We start from the raw sequence: 20835 nt of genomic DNA on the forward strand, positions 1-20835 counted from the left end.
GTGGGGGTCGGGCTGGGGGGAGTGGGCAAAGGGAGAAAAATTGGGACAACTGTAATAGCATAAACAGTTAAATATTTGAAAAATTATTTAAGGTAAAAAGAGATTATCACATGATAGCAAATTATTGACAAATTATAAAATTAGAAGTTTGCAAAGAAATGTTATGAGGTAGAGAAAGGTTAAGTTCAAATTGGGCAAGGGCAGTAGAAAGAGTGTGCTGTTCAAAGTCAGGCTGAGGCCCTGATTGGTGGGGCTCAGTTGGTTGGGTGTCATCCCACAAAGTGAGAGGTTGCTGGTTTGATACCCAGTCAGGGCACATGCCTGGGTTGCAGGTTTGGTCCCTGGTCCAGTTTTGCACAAGAGGCAAATAATCGATGTTACTCTCCCTCTCTTTCGCCTTCCCTTCCCCCTTCTCTAAAAAGATAAATAAAATCTTTTAAAAAATAAAATAAAGTCAGGCCAAGACTTGAACTCTAAACTCTCCGTCACTTAATCAATTTTGCTCCTTGGCCAAGTTATTTAACCTCAGTTTTAACTTTCTTATCTCTAAAACCAGGATACTATGAGCTAACATGCAAGGTGCTGTGAAGGTGGCACAAGGCCTGACACATAGCAGGCACTCAAGACTATACTAGACTCCAGTAGTTATGACTATTAATGATAACCGCTGGGATCTTCTGGAAACAGAGCAAATATGTGAAATAAGATGATGTTTGTGATAGGCAGTGAATAAGTGAATTTAACTTGAATTTTTTAGAGGAATTAGGGAATAAATTTAATAGGTAAGACAGGCCCACATAATTTCTTTTCCTTGAAATTTTGACAAAAATTTGAGTTTGACTATAATAGGTAATGGGAAACAATTATATACTCAGGCCAAAAATAGTGGATAAATAGATTAGTCAAAGGCAAGGAAAGTAGTTAGGCATATGTTGCAATAATCTAAGTAGGAGATAATGGCATTGACAGAGCTGGTAGCTGCAGAAATGGACATCAAAGGGCAACTGTAAGAGACATTTTGAAGAAAGAATGAGTTAAATTTGAGTTTCCCAGCCTGTGTGCCTAGGGATCACAGGTGAGTGGACATGCTGATTCATGAAGGCCTTGGGGATGGGGGGGGGACACTCTGCTCCCCATCAGACAGTTAGTTTTGGACACAAGCAGCCTTTGTTTACCCAACTGATTTAGTAGCCTCATTTCCTATGTGGGACATGACAGAAAAATTCTGATCATCACTGAAGTGCTTAGTGCCCGACAGGATATAAGGAAAGAAGGAAAGAAAGAGTTAACATGACTGCAATTCTTTTATTCTTCAAGACAGGATGGGTGGTGCTGATGGAAATGGCGGAAGTGGGGAAGGGAACTGGTTTGCAGCATTTGTTTTGGATATTCCAGTTGCTGTGAATATGAAAAATTCCTGTGAATAGGTCATTGGAAAAACAGGATTGAAACAAAGATGAAAGGTTTCTTAGAGCTGGAGATTGTTTTCACCGATAATAGAGTCGAGTCAACTGCATTTGGCCAAAACTCCCTCAGAGGAGGTGGGTTGACGTCAACTTGCCTCTATCTTCTTTGTCTTTAGGTCTGTTCTGTTTATTATTTTCATCTTCATGAGAGACACAGGTCTATAGAAGCACTCTGACATTTACAAATCATACAAATATGGGAGGACTAGCTAAGACACTGGCTGATATAATCAAGATTCAGAATAATTTGTTGACCCTAAACTAAGAAGATAAAAATAAACAAGTGCACCCAACAGTGCAAATATATTTGATGCCACTAACTGCTCTATCATCTATGTATCATCTGTGTATGTATGTATATAAACTACTGTGGGGGTGAGTTTTAAGAAAGCCAGAGAAGATCAAAGAGAATGCTTTACCCATTGTTAACTGAATGTTTAGTTTCTTCCTTTGCACCTTTGCTAAAGATTCAATTGTAATTTGTAAAAGATCAGAATATTGAATTAAGCCGAGATCAATTTGCTTGCAGTACTTTTGTGGGCCAAGCCACCTGCCTGGTGAAGAAGGGACAATAAAACACAGCTCTTGTGTGTGGAGAAGCTGGATGAGAACAATGAAGTCTCTGTAGCTAAACACGGAAGGATTGATTTATTAGTGGGTGCAGGAAGAGAAAAAAGGAGTCAGTCTCAAGCCCTGTAGGTATTTGTATGTTGTTTCGACAAAGCCCCATCATATCAGTAGAAAGTATTTTAGCAGCATATCAAAAATAACTAAACAAACAAAAATTAACTAATGGTGTTCAGAAAGATTTTTTTTCAGCTCCTAGGAAAGCCACGGGGGTATCTGGGTGGGGCTTTAGGCTTTGCTTACCTCCTGCCTCCAAAAGCTAAGTTTTCAAACCACTTCCCCTTCTAACACATGAACAAGGCTTTGTTGTGCACGAGAATCTGCTGCAGGTTTCTGCAGATGCCAGCATGCCGGTTTGGTCAGCTCAGGCTGTTTACAGAGAGCTGGGCATAAGGGGGGCAGTCCCTCCTCATCACCCCAGGGTCTCCTAGACTTGATTCTGGGAGATGAGCAAGGTGGAAGGGGACATACACTTCACTTCCACTTCCTGGCTTTGGAGCTGTGTATCCTCAGCTCAGCTTCTGCCCCCACCTTCCCATTTATGCCCACCTTCTCTTCTACTTCCCTCTTTCACTTGTTCCTCAAAACCCAGAGTGGTGGAGAGGTGGTAAAAGGGGGGCAAGTGAGGTCAAGGTGGGGAGTAGGGGTGGGGTTCTGCCCTATTTTCTTGGTTTTCCTTTCTCTGGGTGCCCCTGTATGGGTAAAGGAACAGGTGTGTCGAGGCGATGGTGCCCTGCACAGCCCCAGGGGTGTCATTCAAGAGGTGACCTGTGATGTAGAGCACTTGCCAGTGAGAAACCTGCCTCATTTGAAAAGCAGGTGCATTGGAAAGGGGCCTTGTGGGTTTTTTTTTGGCTCATTTGAATTCTTCCTGCTACCTTTTAAGCTTTTCTTTGTGCCCAAGGGCACCTATTTACAATTATCTGTTCAGAGGATTTGTTATTTAAAATGCAAGTCTTTTGTAAACTTACATTAAAACCCCAAAGAAAGTTTTTATCAGGTCTAGGATTTTGCATCATGCTCCTTCTTGGCCATAATTTCCCCCAATTTTTCAGTCATCCTGAGGGTAATGCTTCTGAAAACCTTCAGAATGCCTTATAATCATATTTCATATTCCACTGTTTCTTTCTCCAAAAACAATCTAAAATCCCTTAGGTCAACTCAAACTTTTTCTTTTTGATCTATATCTACAATTTTCTTAAAGCTGTCAAATGCTAGAATTTAGAATTCACTGTAAAAGTTATGTGTCTGTTCCACCGCAATTTAAAATAAGTGTACGTGTGTATATGAGTGAGGTGGGGGCAGCGTTTCTTCTAACCTGTACAATGGTATTTCCCCAACTCAAAATGAAACACATAGCCATATTCCCATGTCTCTGCATTAAATATGTAGTAAGCAAATATTTGCCAATCTTTGTGTGGATGTGTGTGCGTCTTTGGGAGACTGAGGTGGAGGGGACAGAAAGCAGAACTGACGGAGCTTCTCTGAGAGAGAAGCAGGAATAAGATGACGGTTGGTCAGAGGGGTTCTCGCTGAGCACTCACTATGATCTCCCATGAGCCCGACAGCCCCTTAGAAGTGAGAGGACAGAGAGGGGAGATGCACTGAGGGACACGTAAGAGAAGAGGCATTCTGGACCGGGATGGCCAGGGGAGTGGAGGAACAGGCTTTCATTCAGCTTGGCAAGCAGAGTTGTTAGTGACTATGGCATCCACCTTCAGAGACAATGACCTCAGGAGACTTGGAAGGGGGTGTTTTGTTTAGTTCCACTTCTTTTTTCCAGAAATTTCACAGAAAAGCCATTGTACCAAGAAAAGAAAGGAAAAAAATGTTTTCTTCTGTTTCATTTTGTTCATACTTAATCTAGAGTAAAAAAGTAAAGCAGTGCACTTCTCTTTGCGGGGAACAGATGGCAGGGGGGGGATACAAATGGGAAAACCCCAAATTAGGAAGGGAAGCTTAGAGGCAAAGGGGAAAGGGCTCTGGCGCAGAGAGGCCCCAACCTCAGAGTTGTACTATGTGCTCATCACTTTGTCTGCTAAAGCATGCTACTGTAGATCGTTAAAGGCCAAGTTTAAGAACTCTGTTTTCTCTTGTATGATAACATGCAGATGTGGGGGTAAATATTATATAATAAACAACATTGTATGATTACAGCTCAGCTTGGCGCTCTTGCCTGCCAATCCCATTTTTATCATCATGATAAGTTGGTGTGATTAGTTAATCTGTACATAACAAAATGTTAACCCCTCTGAGACGCTATGGCACAATTCCTTCCTAGGGGAAATAAAATATCATTTCCTTTCACAAGAACCCTAAGTTATCCTGTCCACACGCTTTTTTCACACAGTTCCTTTTTTATGGCACACAGGCAATAGTTCTTAGACTAGAACATGACTTTGATAGTGGGGAATGAGAAGTTCAGAGTCCGCGGGAACAGGTGAAATAGCAGGGGGCACATCTAGACCAACGAATACCATTCTGCTGGGAAAATGGTGCTGGGGTCCATATGAACAGAAACATATGAAAGCTCATGTTATGGAGTCATGTGATGAAGGCGTGGCAGGGAAGAGAGCAGAGCCGGCACCCTCCTGTCTGAGGCAGAAGAGCAGAGGTTTGGAGTCTGGCCCTTGGAGCCAGTCTGGGAGAGCTCAGGCAAATTCCGTCTCTGTGCCTCAATTTTCTTACCTGAACATGGGAATAACGATGACAATACTACCTCCCTGATGGAATCAGGTGAATGTTGGGCAGCGCGCACACACAAAATAAGACCTTAAAGCTTGAATGCTCTTCAAAAGTGTGACTTTCAAAAATGGTCACTTTCTTACCTAGTGGATTATAGTTCTCAAATACTAGCTTTTGAAATATTTAAAAGATTTTCTATTTTGTATGTCTTTATTTGACTTGGCACAACTGATAATATTTTCCATCATTACATAGGATATGTATGAAAAATTTGTCTCCACATAAGTTTGACACATAAAAAATCTTCAGTTTATATTTATAAATGGCATCCAATATTCTATTTGCCTTAAGGTCTTGTTCCAAGATTGTTAGTTAGATAAAAAAAAGTATAAAAATTCACAGTTTTGGCACAATTTAATAAACCATGTTCATGTCTGTAGGTTAACATTCTAAATGGCAAGAAATATGATTTAAAAAGCAAAAGCTCTCCAAATAAAGGAATTAAAATATAACTTATAAAATATCATTTATATTAGACATTTTGTACCCTAGAGGTATATTTATAGATACTTTCTTTATATGTCAACTATGATATGTCACCATTTAAAAATATACTACATGGGGAAGGGAAGTATACATATCCATAGCTAGTTTTAGCAAACTTTATTCACCAAACAGTTGTTGAGCATCTGGTGCATGCAAGCACCAGACTGTGCTTTTAGAAAAATTTGTTCTTATAAACATTTGAAAGTTTAATTTATTGCCAAGTTTTCTTTTGTAAGTTCTGGGCATACTTTATCTTTGCAGAGAGTCTGTTTTTCCTCTTCTGAGGTTTTGGGAATTGGGTCCAGCAGCTTAGAAAGAGTCAAATCAGCCTTTACTGGTTGCTGAGGTGTAACAAAAGGAAAATTATTCCTGTTTACATGGATCCCTCCTTCTGACCTTCTTCAGGTGGGTCAGGAGTCAGGTGAAAACATTCTCCACCAGTAATGATTTTCACAGCCTCAAAGCCTCTGATTCACATGTACTGATACTATTTGATTTTTTCCTTCTCCCATATCCCCCCAAAATCCAGATGTTTCTAAGAATTATTAAAAAGTAGGTTATTGAGTTTTTTCTCTTTAAGTGAGAGTTTGGAGCCCCTCAAAACTACTTTGAAGGGATTAAAATCCTTTTGATTTTAAACTTAGGCTTTGAAAGCATTTGCACAGAAGATTGAAACATTTTAAATAACAAATAAAATAGCAAACATCCTCTGAGCTCCTAGTCTGTGGTAGGCATGGTACCAAAAGCTTTCCTGCAATAATGGGTCATCCGCTACCTGTGAGGCAGAGACTACCATTGCCCCTGTTTTACAGAGGGGAAAGCTGGACCACCGAGAGTGAAGCAGGTAAGCAAGGGGTAGAACTGGAGACTGGTCTTAACTAGCATGCAAATCCATTAGGCAGGTGACCCCCAGGAGTGTGCATGGGCAGCACAGACTACTACATTCTCTGTTCACACACAGCTACGATATTAATATAAACAGGACACGAGAGTTTAAAAGCCACTTGCGATGGGTTATAATCACATGACTTGAAACCTCAGCCATTTAAAACATGTCAGTTTTGAGAAAGTGTAAAAGCGTTTTGAAGTCATATGTTTTAAAGAGCTCTTAATTCCACAGAGGCAAAGACAGCAGCACAACCAAACCGTGTCAATATTTAAGTAGGAACTCCAAAACCGAAGCGTACGAAGTTTTGCTTTGATACTTGGAACCCTATAAACACAAGCAGTTTTGGACACTTGGCTGACTTCGAAATCTACTTATTGGATCAAATTCTCAACCTTCTTAGGACTGACTGACATCTTTTGGCTCCTCCTTTTAAGGACTGTTGTTTGTTGTTGGTGCCACATGCACCATTCAACAAACTGGGTTCGTGCCTGTGGAAAACTCAAACTGCAGAGTCCCCTATTGTCCTTAGAGTGGACAATATTAAAAGCTGCTGGGACTAACTGCACAACAGGTTAGCTGTGGTAGCTAAGGGCTCGCACAAGCCACGAGTACACAGTGTGCTCTCAAACAAGGCAGAATGAACCAATTTCATAGAGGTCCAGCTAGTAGTAGGTTGGCACAACAGTCATGGATTCCGCATTACTACTTTTAGAGGAATGTGTTGTTTTGGACTCTGTTAGGAAAGTGAAGTTTAAGCTGTGTGACCAAAATCAGGCTGCCGAGGGGATTGTAATCAGTTATTTTTCCCAAAGAGAAATCCACATATAATGGGGATGAAGGGGAGGGGTTACTAGGGTACCTTAACTCTTGCGAAAACAGCCAGAGGGCGGAGGCCTTACCTGCCGTACCATGGAGATCACACTTTACCCACTAGGCTGCTCATCAGCTAACTTCTTCTGCAAAGGGCCAGGTCGTCAATATTTTTGGCTCTTGGGACCACATAGTCTTTGCCAAAATGACACAACTCTGCTGCAGTAGCTCGAGATCAACCATAGACAACACATAAGCGAATGGGCGAGGCTGTGTTCCCATAACATTCTCCTTGTAAGAACTGGTAAAGGGATGGGTTTGGCTGGCAGACTGCAGTAGTTTGCTGACCCCTGTTCTAGGTCATTAGGAGCCACGTGAAAAGGCTTTGAAGTCAGAAAGTTGCATAACTAGACATAAGCTTTAAAAAGACCCTTGTAGTAGCTGAGCGAGGACAGGTTTAAGAAGCCTGAGATGTAAGACTGTAATAGTCCAGTCAAAGAGGACAAGGGTCTGAGTTCTGAATGCTACCCATTGACTATGCTTGGAGAAAAGGGAATGTGTATGTGCTTTTAAATCAGGTTGCAGGGCACTGGTGACAATAGAGAAATATTAAATGACATAGGCTAAGGCTTGAGTTATAGAATATAGGAGGAGGAACAGATTTGGGGAAGGATGGTGATTTCGGTTTGGGTCCAGTGACATTTGAGATGCCGTGTGTGTGGATCATCAGCAGAGGATTAGTCGCTAGAGCCATAGAGAGTGACAGCATACACAGAGTCTGGATCCAGAGCGAGAGGGATACAGATGAGAGTTCCTTGAGTATTACCAAAGTGGACGGCGCAGGGTTAAAGGACAGAGAACCAGGGAAGAATGTTATCACAGAGAACAAGAGATGACTTTCAAAATACTATTGAGAAGACTAAAAAGATTCCACTAAGTTTGGTGATTGGAAGGCATTTTTGGAATGTTACCCAGAATAGATTTCATAAAACAAAATAAAACCAAAAAAATTGTCTGGAATCTTTTTAAAAAAAATTATGTTAAGTGGGATGATACATTTTTTATGTCCTTGATTTTTCTTCTAGCATTAGGAGGTAGGATTACTTAAAAGTAGGGAGATGATTGGGGTCCTGTGCTTCTCACCTTGTAAACGACCTGGTCCAGCCATCACTCCAGCATTCAGGGGTGGAAAGCGGGTAAGATCTTGTCTGGTCACCCTGAGGTGATTGATCTCTGTGCACATTTCTCGAGTGAGCTTCCGGCTGTGAGTATTGGCAAGTGGTTAAACGAGGTCTTAAAATGATAGGGAGTGCTGATTTTAGGGTATGTGTAAACAAAAGCAGTGGACTTCTTAGGACACGGGGCCCCAGAATTTTAATATACACACATACAGGTTCTATCCTGAAGCCACCTCAATGAAGAAACCGAGTAGAAGCAGCTTTAAGATGGAATCATATGACTTGGGAGTGTTCCGTTTCACCATTTAATGGTCAAGAGATTAGTCATCCCTTCAGTGGTGGAGTTTCAAATGATTTACGGCCACCTTTGAAGAAGTTTATATTGGGAAAACATTTTACATGCCTCGTGGGTGAATACATCTCATTCATACTTTGGGTGATCTGTTTAAAATTTTGTCTGAAAACATGATGGAGAAAGTAGCAAAATCACACTCATGGTTTTCAAGAGTACGTCTTGAGAGAATTAATGTTTGTTGCTGAAGGAATTGCTTAATGAATGCACGAAAAGCTGCATAACACACGTGTCTGAATATTTTCCATTAATTTTGCCTCTATAAACCACATCAAGGGAGAGTGACACTGAATGACAATAACATAACAATAATTAACAACAAAAATAAAAGGAGTCCCTTCCTCGGGTGTGACTAATTGGCTCACTAAGTGAGACTGGAATACAGTTTTAACTGACACTACAGTTTTGCCGTGAAGTGACTTGATTCTCTCTCTGATCTGTTGCCTGCTCCTTGGCCTGACTCTGCCGCGACCTGCAGTCATCCTGAGAATGCGCACGGCTGCTTGAGTAGGTGGAAAACCTCCAAAGTGCAAAGTGTGAAAAGTTAATTTGACCGCTGCAGAGCAATACTGAAATGGAAAGCCAGTTACAAGATACTGGCCCATGTTTTTGATACTAAGAGAATTACAATTGCATTCACAACTAGCATTTTTAAAGAACTGAATAAAATCTTACACTTCACTTGGAAAAATACTTGGGGGAGGACATCAATGAATATTGTGAAAAGACCAGCAATGTTGGAAAAAAGATTAGCCCTTTTGGATATTAGAATAAATTACAAAACTATACTTAAAAAGGCATGATAAGGATACAAAAATAAAATGACTCAAAAGAGAGTCATACTGTATGATAACCTAAAAGTAACCAAAAATGGGAAAGGAGGATATCTAAACAGATATTATTTTAAGAGGGAAAATCAGCAGAGTACAGACTACAGTGTATGTCCAGAAAGCTGTTGATTTTTAAAGAAATTACAACAGAGAGGATGGATTCAGGTACAGAGAGATCTAGGTGGACTCAATCCTAAATTTATGAAGCAGCAGGTTCCCACCGTGCCCTACTCTAGGCTACGTTAGCACCATTTCTTTGTACCTTGGAGAGTCAGTGGGTGAACTGGTTTAGATGGAGGCCCAGGGGCCAGTCTGGGTTTGGATCTTAGTTTGAGCACTTCCTCGTTGATTGCCAATTAATTACTTAACCTCCTTCAGTTTCCAGATTCATAAAACGGAGTAAATATAGTACATCACTCAGGGTTGTTATGAGAATTTAACAAGTTGATATTTAAAAAACACAGTGTGTAGCATGTACAAAGCATTTAGTTAAATGTTAGCTATTGTTACTGTATTTTTTATTTTCTCAAATACAAAGCTTGAAAAGGGATTTGAACTTTGATATAGCTCAGGACTGGGCTTTACAGAAGGAAGAAGACAGAAACAATCTGCTTTTCTATCCCTAAAGAAAAGCGCACTTTTTATTGCTCAGATCGTCTAGTCTAGTAGTCTACTCTCTGAAATTCCATGAAAGGAGTTTGTAGTGGAAATAACTAAGATATTTCTATAAAATCAGGAAACCCTCTATAAAATTTACAATGCATGAAAGTGACTCATGGAAACTCCTTGAAGTAAATGTACAGTATAAAAATACCTCTCAAATATGAGTAAGAATACTTCTTTTCACTTTTTGAAGAGCCTAAATATGGTCTTATTTCCATGAAATAAAAATGCCCATAAACTCTGCCAATATCCGTTTGTAAGCCCAGAACATTCCCTGCCCTTCAGAAAGTATGCTGATCCCTCATTCATTCTGAATCCTTGGGAAACACAACAACAAAATCCAAGTGAAAATTGCATGAGCTGAAGTTGGTTTATATTTTGTGAAATAAGAATTCTGTGTGTCCTGGCTGATGTAGCTCAGTGGATCGAGTGCCGGCCCACAAACCAAAGGGTCACTGGTTCTATTCTCAGTCTAGGGCACATGCTTGGGTTACAGGCTAGGTCCCCAGCAGGGGGCATGTGAGAGGCAACCACACATAGATGTTTCTCTCCCTCTTTCTCCTTTCCTTCCCCCCTCTAAAAATAAAGAAACAAACAAATAAATAATTAAAAAAAGAATTCTCTGTGTTACTATTATAATCTCTGTGTTTCCTACATGTTAACAGAAATGGATTGGCATACATACCCTCATTTCTATCTAGAGTGAGAATTTTGTTTTAAACTGTACATTAAGTTGGAAGGATGGTTTTGCCTTAATCAGACTGGGCTTTTGTTAAATTATGAGTCCACAGCAAGCACTGGATATTTAAGATAGGAAAATAATTGGGGAGAGAATGCATTTGATAAAGATGTTTGATGAGAATTTCAAGGCATTGGTAAGAGACGCTGAAGGCAGGGCATGCCAAATCAAGAGGGATTAAAGTGGATGACAGTGGCAAGTGGAAGCTTTCTTGAAGGAAGAGAGTGGAGCCACGTATTAAAGAACTGCCAGAGCTCATCTGGCTGAGCTGAAAGTAGAGAAGTAGCACAAATACAGCTACAAGAAGCACATATGGAAGGTCTTATCTTTTGTCTAGTAATATGTCTAGGAAAATACTCATGTATTTCCAGTTATAAAATAAGTCACAGGATGTAATGCACAACATAAGGAATAGCATCAATAATATTGCAGTAACTGTGCACAGTGGTGGATGGTTATTAGACGTAGTGGGGTGATCACTTTATAAGGTATACACATGTTGAGTCACTACGTTGTACACCTGAAACTAATAAAATATTGTATGTCAATATAATTTTTAAAAATGTTAATTGAGGTTTTGTTCAGATGGTAGGGTTTTTACTTTCTCTACATTCCCCTTTATGCTTTGAGAAAAATTTATTATCATCATGCATCTCATTTTTACAAGAGGAAAACAAAACAATGTATCTATTTACATTTTTAGGGGAAATTTTTTTGCAGATATCTCCTTAGTGAATAAACAGAGGCTGTATAAATAAATGTACTGGTTAAGAATATAGAAAAAGAAGATCAAAACTATAAACAGTAAAATGACAACAAACACACAACTATCAACAACTGAACCTAAAAGAAAAAAACCAAAGACAAACTAAGCAAACAACTAGAACAGGAACAGAATTACAGAAATGGAGATCACATGGAGGGTTATCAGTGGGGAAGTGGGGGATGGGGGAAAAGGTACAGAGAATAAGAAGCATAATTTGTAGGTACAAAATAAACAGGGGGAGGTTAAGAATAGTATGGGAAGTGGAGACGCCAAAGAAGTTACAAGTACAACCCATGAACATGAACTAAGGTGGGGGGGTGCTAGAGGAGGAGGGGTGCAGGGCAGAGGAGGGTAAAGGGGAGAAAAAATGGGACAGGGGACAGCTGCAATAGCATAATCAATAAAATATACTTAAGAAAGAATATAGAAAATGGAGTATTAAACTAAAATCATCAGCTCCATTTACCCAGTATATGACATTTAAACTCTCCCTGAGTTTTTATTATGAAAAATTGCACATATATCATTCACAAGCTGAAACTGAAGTTGAAAGCTAACACCGAATACCTCCATTTAGAGTCGACAATTGTTTGCATTTTGCTCTTCTTGCTTTTGCTGTATCACGTCTATTGATTAATCCATTCACCACCTTTGTTCTTTGATGAATTTCAAAGTAAGTTTCAGACATCAATACTCTATTTCATGCTAAATTTTAACCATTCCCCAATATTCTCTCAAACACACTCAAGTCCAGACCCCCCAGCAGGGTGTTATGCATTGAAATCTGATCTCCCCCCCTGCCAATTTAGACGTTGTTTCCAATCCAAACATGTCCCATATCAGATGCCTACCCAGAAGATAAAGTTTACCCTGACTCCTTACCCTGACTCCTTCTATATATCCAGAACTGTGCAATGTATTCAACTCATAGAATATTAAAGCCAGAAAGGGAAGCTATCTGAATGGGAGTCGCCAATGAGATAAGCAGGTGGATCTCATAATGGGGCTGACCAGGCCTCAGTGTGGGGAGGGTGCAGGGGAAGCAGGGCTTCTCAGAGAGCCTGAGAACACAGAATTGGAAGTCATCATCCGGCTTCCAGCCTTGGCCAGTGGTCCCAGGAGCCCTGCATTGTAACTAACCATCATCTCTCTTTTGGATTCCCCTGTGGGTCTAGGACACTGAAAGGTACAAACTTATTAGGATAAGTAAAAGAGTACACTGCTAAATAGAAGCTTAAAAACCCCCCCACCAAACTATGGATAGCTGTACTTCTAAGCCATTCAGTTAAATGCAGACTTTAACAATGGAAACGGTAACACAGATATTGCAAAGTCAAAGATGTGGAACGATTCTAAACTACTTGCCCAAGAAGACAATATTCCCCACCTCCCCCCACCCAGGACTGAATACCCATCTGTAATGAAGTCAAAGACAGGAGAAAGGAGTTTTCTTACGGATCAAAGAGTAGGCAGGTGTAGCTTCATTTCTCGGGAGTATGCTGGCAGACCTGTGTGTGTGTGTCTTGCAAATTAAATACGAGGATTTACCACGTGGGAGGGAAGAACAGTGAGGTAAATGTGGATGTAGAAGAGTCAAGATGTATAGAAACTACATCTGGACTTTCTTGCCTAATTACCATCAAAACATGGTTATTCTGGCTACTTTCTGGAACTTCCTCCTACCTTCCTTGCCCTGCTTACCAAATTCAATCAACACTTGCTCAGGTTATCTAACTTTTACATCGACTGGGAATCGAAACCATCTATGCTGTGTGTGTCCAGTAACTACAAGTAGACCTTTCTTAGAAATCAGAAGTTACCATGATTCCACCCTCACACTCTGTTTGCTTGATAATTAACAACAGAAAGCTTGGAAACTCCCCACCCCTCCTCAGATGACTAATTTAAACAGTGTGTGTCTCTGCCCTATTGTGTTGGAGTAGCTCTGTTCTGCTATCAAAAAAATTCCACCCAGCCCCAAAACGCTGTCTCATGCAGTTGCGGGTACGTGAAATAAAATTAGTTTCTTTCGGGTGAATGTCCGCTTGTGATAAAGTAAACTCAACTACTTTTGTTTCAAAGTTCTAATAAACAAAATTGCAAGTAGCTTTTTTTGGACAGTGTCCATACACTGACAAATTAAATGTATTCATGTAAGTTAAACCTCCCAAATGCCTATCTGTTAAAGTGTTTTTACTAGATTTCATATGAAATCTTTCAACTAAATGTCTTTCATAGATTGAATTCAGCAGATGTTTATTTCAAGTCCACTTCTTTTAATCTCTGCCAGAATTTACATAAGGGTTGAATTTATTGTCGGCTTATCAGTTTCTGTAGCTAAAATCTGACTATAGAATAGTGCTTCTGACTTCTGGTTTTGTAATTTCACTAGCTAATTTTAAAAGGCATGTAGTAAAATCCTGAAATTTTTAATGAAAAAAAGGTAATTTTTATTGAATCAATACTTTTTAAAGACCATATAGTATTTGGGGGGGACAATGAGTTTTATAAAACAAAAGGTCCCAATATGAAAAAAAGAGAACCATTCTTTAAATACTTTTTAAAATTCCCATTCTCAAAATACTTATTTCGATTTAAGTTTGTTTTACAGGTTCTTTGCATGGTTTATTTACAACATAAGTAGGTTAGAAAACTTCTGTACAACTTTTGCTGTGTTACAGGTATTTTTTAATACAGGTATTTACAGGACATTCATATATAAACCTCTGTAATCCTTATAACACCCTTAGTAAGTAGGTGTAATTATTCATCTCTTTTTACACACGGAGAAACTGAGGTACAGAGAGGGTAAATTATTCAGAGTCACATACCTGGTAATGGGCAACACTGTGATTCTAACCAGGGAAGTCCAACTCTGGATTCACTTCAAACTTTGTGCACTTAAAGTTGACCAATTGCCACTTAGAATTCCGGAAACACTGGGTAAGAATTGGCACAGTGATTGTCCAAATGGGCTATGCAGTAAATGAATGACTAAATTCAACTTCGACTGGATGCTTGAATCATTTGGGGAACTTAAAAGAAAAAAGTACCTGAGCCCCACCCAGCCAGCTGAATTGGAATCTCTGGGGGTGCAGGTGGCTCCAGTGTGCAGGCAGGGTGAGAGCCACTGATCCAAATCTCTTTAGCTGAGTCTTCACACAGGGAACTCAACATGGCACCTGCATCAGAGTCACCTAGAGGGCTTGTTAGTACACCCAAGCGGCTGAGTCTCATTTCCAGAACTTGTTCTTCAGTCTTGGGTGGAGTCCAAGACTTTCTATAAAGTTCCCAGACAATGTTGATGCTGCTGGTTTAGGGAGTATACTTTGAGATTTATAGTCCTAATAGGTTGGGATAGGGACAACGGTGTGATGGATTCTCCCAGTATCTCATCATCCCTGATGCTGACAAATGTCCTCTACTTTGATTTACCCAGTGTCACTGCTTCAGGACAAAGGGAGAAAAGAAAAAGGAAAGATGCGAAGTGAAAGGGAAGTGAGGGAAAAGTGATAAAGGAATCAACACTGGTCAGTAAATTAAAGCTTTCTAGCTCTCTCACTGACCACATGTCAAGGATAGATAGGTTATAAAATTAAAATATTGACAGATGTCCACACTCGAAAAGAAGATAAGCCATTCCAGCTCAGAAACAGAACAGCAAGGCAAGGCAGTGAGGACACTGGAGGACTGGGGAGGCAGGCTGTGGCTCAGGATATGGAAGCACGGTTTATTCAGCTCCCATAGCGTGACCTGCAAACTGGAGCTAGGGTCACTCTTTGAAACCAAGGACAGAAACAGCTATCCCTTTCCCATGATCCTTAGTACCATGAAAGGAGGCCAAATGATTGGCCACTGAAAGCTGGGTTAGACAAGCATTTCTCAACCGAGGATAATTTTAATAGAGCATGGGTGGAGGTGTGGGGAGGACATTGTGTAATCTACAGAAATGCTTTGTGTTGTCACAATGAGGGGTTGTGCGGGGGACATCCCTTCTCTGGTAGGGACCAGAGAAGCTGCTAGACGTCCTGCAATGCATAAACACGACGAGGTTAAGGAGCCCTGGGTTAGACACAGCCCCAGAACCAGAACCTGGGCCAAGAGGCAAGTTTGCTTAGTAATAATTATGCTGAGTGCAACATTAGTGTGGGCCTGGATCATGCAGCTGTCAATATACACATGGCTCAAGGCCGGAGTCCTCAGGAGGAATTAGTCAAGGTCAGCCAAACATTAGAGAAGGTGTAGAGGAGGAAGATAGAAAAGGAAAAGCAACCAACTAACCAACCAACCAAACAAACTTTCTCAAAATGTGTCTGCAACACAAAATTCCAAAATGTGAGAAAACTGTTCATAAGAAATAAAAGCCCAACGAAATCAAGAATTATAAGATAGGTTTACCTAAATTAAATTAAGACAGCAATCTGAAAATGACCTCAAAAATTCAGGATTTATCAAGAAACAAATAAGTGAATAATACCCATAGGAGAGTATAAGAATATTTGAAGCAAAAGTAGGCAGACATTAGACAAGAACAAATGGTTATGAAAAACAACAAATTAAAAAATTGGAAATAGAGACTTCTGGCCAAGATAGAGGCATAGGTAGATAAACTTTGCCTCCTCGTACAACCAAAAGAAGGACAACAACAAATTTTAAAACAAAATATAACCAGAACTGCCAGAAAACGGAACTCTATGGTAGTCTGACAACCAAGGAGTTAAAGAAGACACATTCATCCAGACCTGTAGGAGGGGCTGGAGGAAGTGGGGCTGAGAGGATTCCCAGATGGCGGCTGGCAGAGTGGGCAGTTCCACATTTGCATGCAGATAAACCCAGAGGATCAACTGGGGAGCAAGACAAACCATACAACCCACAGTTCCAGCTCAGGGAAATAAAGCCTCAAAACCTCTGACCGAAAACACCTGTGGGGGTTGAGGCAGCAGGAGAAACTTCCAGCCTCACAGGAGAGTTCGCTGGGGAGATCCACAGGATCCTAGAACACACACACACCCTCCCACCCGGGAATCAGCACCAGAAAGGCCTAATTTGTTTGTGGGTAGAGGAGGAAGTGACTGAAAGCCGGCCAAGAGCTTAGTGAGTGGCAGTGTTCCCTCTTGGACCCTCCCCCCACATCCAGTGCCACAAATATTTGGCAAATACCTAAGGCTCCACCCCTTACTATATAACAGGTGCCCCAAGAGAAAAAAATATGGCCCAAATGAAAGAAAAGATCAAGGCTCCAGAAAAAATACAACTAAGTGGTGAATTGGTAGCCAACCTATCAGATGCACAGTTCAAAACACTGGTAATCAGGATGCTCACTGAGATGACTGAGTACGGTTGCAAAATAGAGGAAAAAGTGAAGGCCATGCAAAGTGAAATAAAGGAAAATTTACAGGGAACCAACAGTGAAGGGAAGGAAGCCAGGACTCAAATCAATGGTTTGGGCCAGAAGGAGGAAATAAACAGTCAACCAGAACAGAATGAAGAAATAAGAATTTTAAAAAATGAGGAGAGGCTTAGGAACCTCCAGGACAACTTTAAATGTTCCAACATCAGAATCATAGGGGTGCCAGAAGAGGAAGAGGAAGAGCAAGAAATTGAAAACATATTTGAATAAATAATGAAGGAGAACTTCCCTAATCTGGCAAAGAAAATAGACTTCCAGGAAGTCCAGGAAGCTCAAAGAGTCCCAAAGAAGTTGGACCCAAGGAGGAACACACCAAGGCACATCATAATTACATTACCCAAGGTGAAAGACAAGGAGAGAATCTTAAAAGCAGCAAGAGAGGAGACAGTTACCTACAGAAGAGTTCCCATTAGACTGTCAGCTGATTTCTCAAAAGAGACCTTGCAGGCAAGAAGCGGCTGGAAAGAAGTATTCCAAGTCATGAAAGGCAAGGACCTACATCCAAGATTACTCTATCCAGCAAGGCTATTATTTAGAATGGAAGGGCAGATAAAGTGCTTCCCAGATAAGGTCAAGTTAAAGGAGTTCATCATCACCAATCCCTTATTTTATGAAATGTTGAAGGGACTTATGTAAGAAAAAGAAGATAAAAACTATGAACAGTAAGAATGACAGCAAACAACTATCAACAACTGAACCTAAAAAAACAAAAACACAAACAAAAGTGAACTAAGCAAGCAACTAGAACAGGAACAGAATCACAGAAATGGAGATCACATGGAGGGTTATCAGCAGGGGAATGGGAGGGGAAGAGAGGGGGAAAAGGTACAGGGAATAAGAAGCATAAATGGTAGGTAGAAAATAGACAGGGGGAGGTTAAGAATAGTATAGGAAATGGAGAAGCCAAAGAACTTATATGTATGACCCATGGACATGAACTAAGGTGGGGGAATGATGGTGGGCAGGGTACAGGGCAGAGAATAAAGGGGAGAGAAAAATGGAACAGCTCTAATAGCATAATCAATAAAATATATTTTTAAAAATTGGAAATAAAAACTTAATTAGTGAGAGAAAAAACTCTGTATAGAATAAAATCTGGGTTGGACACAGATAGGGTGAACAACCCTCCTCATCTGTCTGGGACTGAAAGGTCTCCAGGATATGGGGCTTTAGTGTTAAAACTGGGACAGTGCTGGGCAAATAGACAATTAGTCCCTGCAGATACAGATGAAGAAAAACTTAGTAAATTGGAAGATAAAGTTGATAAACTGATTTATCATTAAAAGAGTCACAGAGATAAATAATTTAGAAAAGCAATTAAAATCATGGAGGATAGTTTGAGACTGTCTCACTTTTATCTAATGGAAACCCTAGATAAAATAACTAGGAAAGAGGAAATGGTAGAGTAATAGTTTTTGAAGAAATAATAGCTGAGAACTTCAAAGAATTGGAGAAAGTTAATAGGGTTTAGATTAGGAGATTACCACCATAGGTCAAATCCAGCCTCCCACCTGTTTTTATAAATAAAGTTTTATTGGAACACAGTCAAAATTTTTATTGGTTATGATAGTCTGTGTTTGCTTTCATGCTCCAATGGTAGGACTGAATTGTATCAATCTACTACCTGGCTCTTTACAGAAACAACGTAGATATCTGCTTTAAAATGATATTCTGAATATCCAATAGAATAAATGAAATGAACTCACATCTTTGAAGTATAATAAAGCTACAGAACACAGATAAACATCTTAAAACCAATGACGGAGTCTGACCTATAGGAAATGGCAATTAGACTTGATAGCACACTTATATCAGCAACAATAGAACTCAGAAGCCATTGGAGTAAGTCTGTAAAATGCTGAGGAAAAGTATCAGTTTAGAATTTTTATGTAGAGCTAACTTATCATTTAAGAGAGAGGTTAAAATGAAGAGATTTTCAGTCTTACAAAGACCAATACACATTGTAGCATGCTTTACCCTTTTTCCAAATTAGTACCATCTAGGTCATTTCCCTGAATGCATGAGGACCATGCATTCTTCCATCTCTGTCCTGAGTAGCTGAAGCATGACTATGCCACGTATTTTGACCAATTAAATGGGAGTGAAAGTAATATACATCTCTTCAAACTAGAAGTTTTATTTATTTATTTGTAAAAATTATTTATTTAGTTTTAGAGAGAGAGGGGAAAGAAGAAAGAAGGGAGAGAAATGTTGATGTGAGAAAGAAACATTGATTGGCTGCCTCTCATATGCCCCTCACTGGGGACTGAACCCACAACCCAGGCAAGTGCCCTGACTGGGAATCGAACCGGCGACCTTTCACTCTGTGGATGATGCTCAAGCAGCTGAGCCACATCAGTCATGGGGCACAAGTGGGAGCTTTAAGAACTAGAAATAGGGTCAGAGAATTGTGTTCAATGGGTAATTACATTGGATTTAAGTCCCTGTTGTGTTTGGGAGAACAATAGCAAGTATTAAATAACTGTAGAAATCACTGGACGATAGGTAAGAGCGTACGTACTTGGGTAAGAAGATATATCAATCCAGACCAGTAGAATCAGATATAAGAAACAATGATAAACATGGGGATTTTGTAAATACACTGACCAGCATGACAGGTGGGAGCCCTAGAAGAAGAGCCACACAGATGTGGGAAATGGACTTGTGATGGTGGAGGCATCAGAAAGCAGTCAGGGGAGAACAGGCTGCACTAAATGGCACTAAGCTGATTATCCACGTAAGAACACATGACAGGCCTTCCTCACGACACAGCCATAAACGAAACCCGAATAATCAAAGACCTAAATATGGAAACCAAATCTTTAAACCGCTTAAAGGGAAGATGAGGAAAACATGTTTAATATTTAGGGTATCAAAAGTAACTTCTTTTAAAGGCCATCAAAAGCAGAAATAATAAAAGGCCTATTCTAAAATTTGACAGGATTAAGACTGAAAACTTCTCTATAAGAAGAGAGGACAATAATGAAGTAAAAAAGAAACCAGAACTTGGGAACATGGAGTTCACAACACATATAATTTACACAGGATTAATGCTTAGAATTATTATGTAAGAATGCCTACAAATGAACATGAAAAAGTAGTGTATAAAAAAAGAGTAAGTAAAACACACAGGAAGGAGGTACAGAAGGAACTACCTGAATGGCCAACAAACTTATGGGAATGTTTCGTCTCAACAGTAATCAGGAAACTTAAAACAACAGTGAAGTAGTAGAGTTTTGCATATAATGAATTTTCAAAACTATGTCAATAAATCTGACAACGGCAAGTTTTAGGGATATTGTACAGAAGTGGTAACTCTCATGAGGCTGGTGGGAGGAGATTTGTTACAATGACTTTGGAGAGCAATTTGCTAACATTCAATAAACTTGCGTGTGCTTATACTCCCTATGTAAAAAAATACTTCTGTTCTAAACTGAAAATAATGACAACAAATTAAATGTTGGCAAATAGGTGAATAAATTGCAATATAATTACACAGCAATTCAAGAAACTGAACCAGCATGTGTCCAGATGGAAATATCTCGAAAACATACCAATGTAGAGTGAAAAACAACAAATGCAGAAATCATAAAAATAAAACCAAGTAAAACAACACTATATGTCATTTTATGGATATAGACGTAGGAAATAAAAATACAAAATCATGGCTGGGAAAGCGGGATGCCGCGTTCAGAGCCAGTGGTCCTGTGCAGTTGGAGGGAGGAATGTGGACCTGGAAGGGCAGAAAGAGGCTTCGACTTTGCCTTTTGTTATGTTTTGAAAAGACGGCAAATGGCAGTATTATGGCAAAATGATAATCTGCATGAGATTTGGGTGGTGAAAATGTGAGCATTTGCTGTTATTTGTTTTATAT

At 39.9% G+C, this 20835-nt stretch overlaps 1 protein-coding gene across 3 annotated transcripts in view; it reads right to left on the bottom strand.

Annotated features, from left to right (window-relative positions):
- The window catches only part of FYB1 (FYN binding protein 1), a 144287-nt gene that overhangs the window by 119866 nt on the left and 3586 nt on the right, over window positions 1-20835 (bottom strand). The window contains exon 1 of one of the 3 annotated variants that reach the window (XM_053914467.2): window positions 8167-8272. The exons of the other annotated variants lie outside the window; for them this stretch is intronic. The gene's annotated coding sequence lies outside the window, so the exon portion shown is untranslated. Of the gene's footprint in view, window positions 1-8166; window positions 8273-20835 lie in introns of those variants that run through there. 3 annotated transcript variants of the gene reach the window in all.

Source organism: Desmodus rotundus, chromosome 1 (assembly GCF_022682495.2).
Source record: "Desmodus rotundus isolate HL8 chromosome 1, HLdesRot8A.1, whole genome shotgun sequence".
NCBI classification, from domain to species: domain Eukaryota; kingdom Metazoa; phylum Chordata; class Mammalia; order Chiroptera; family Phyllostomidae; genus Desmodus; species Desmodus rotundus.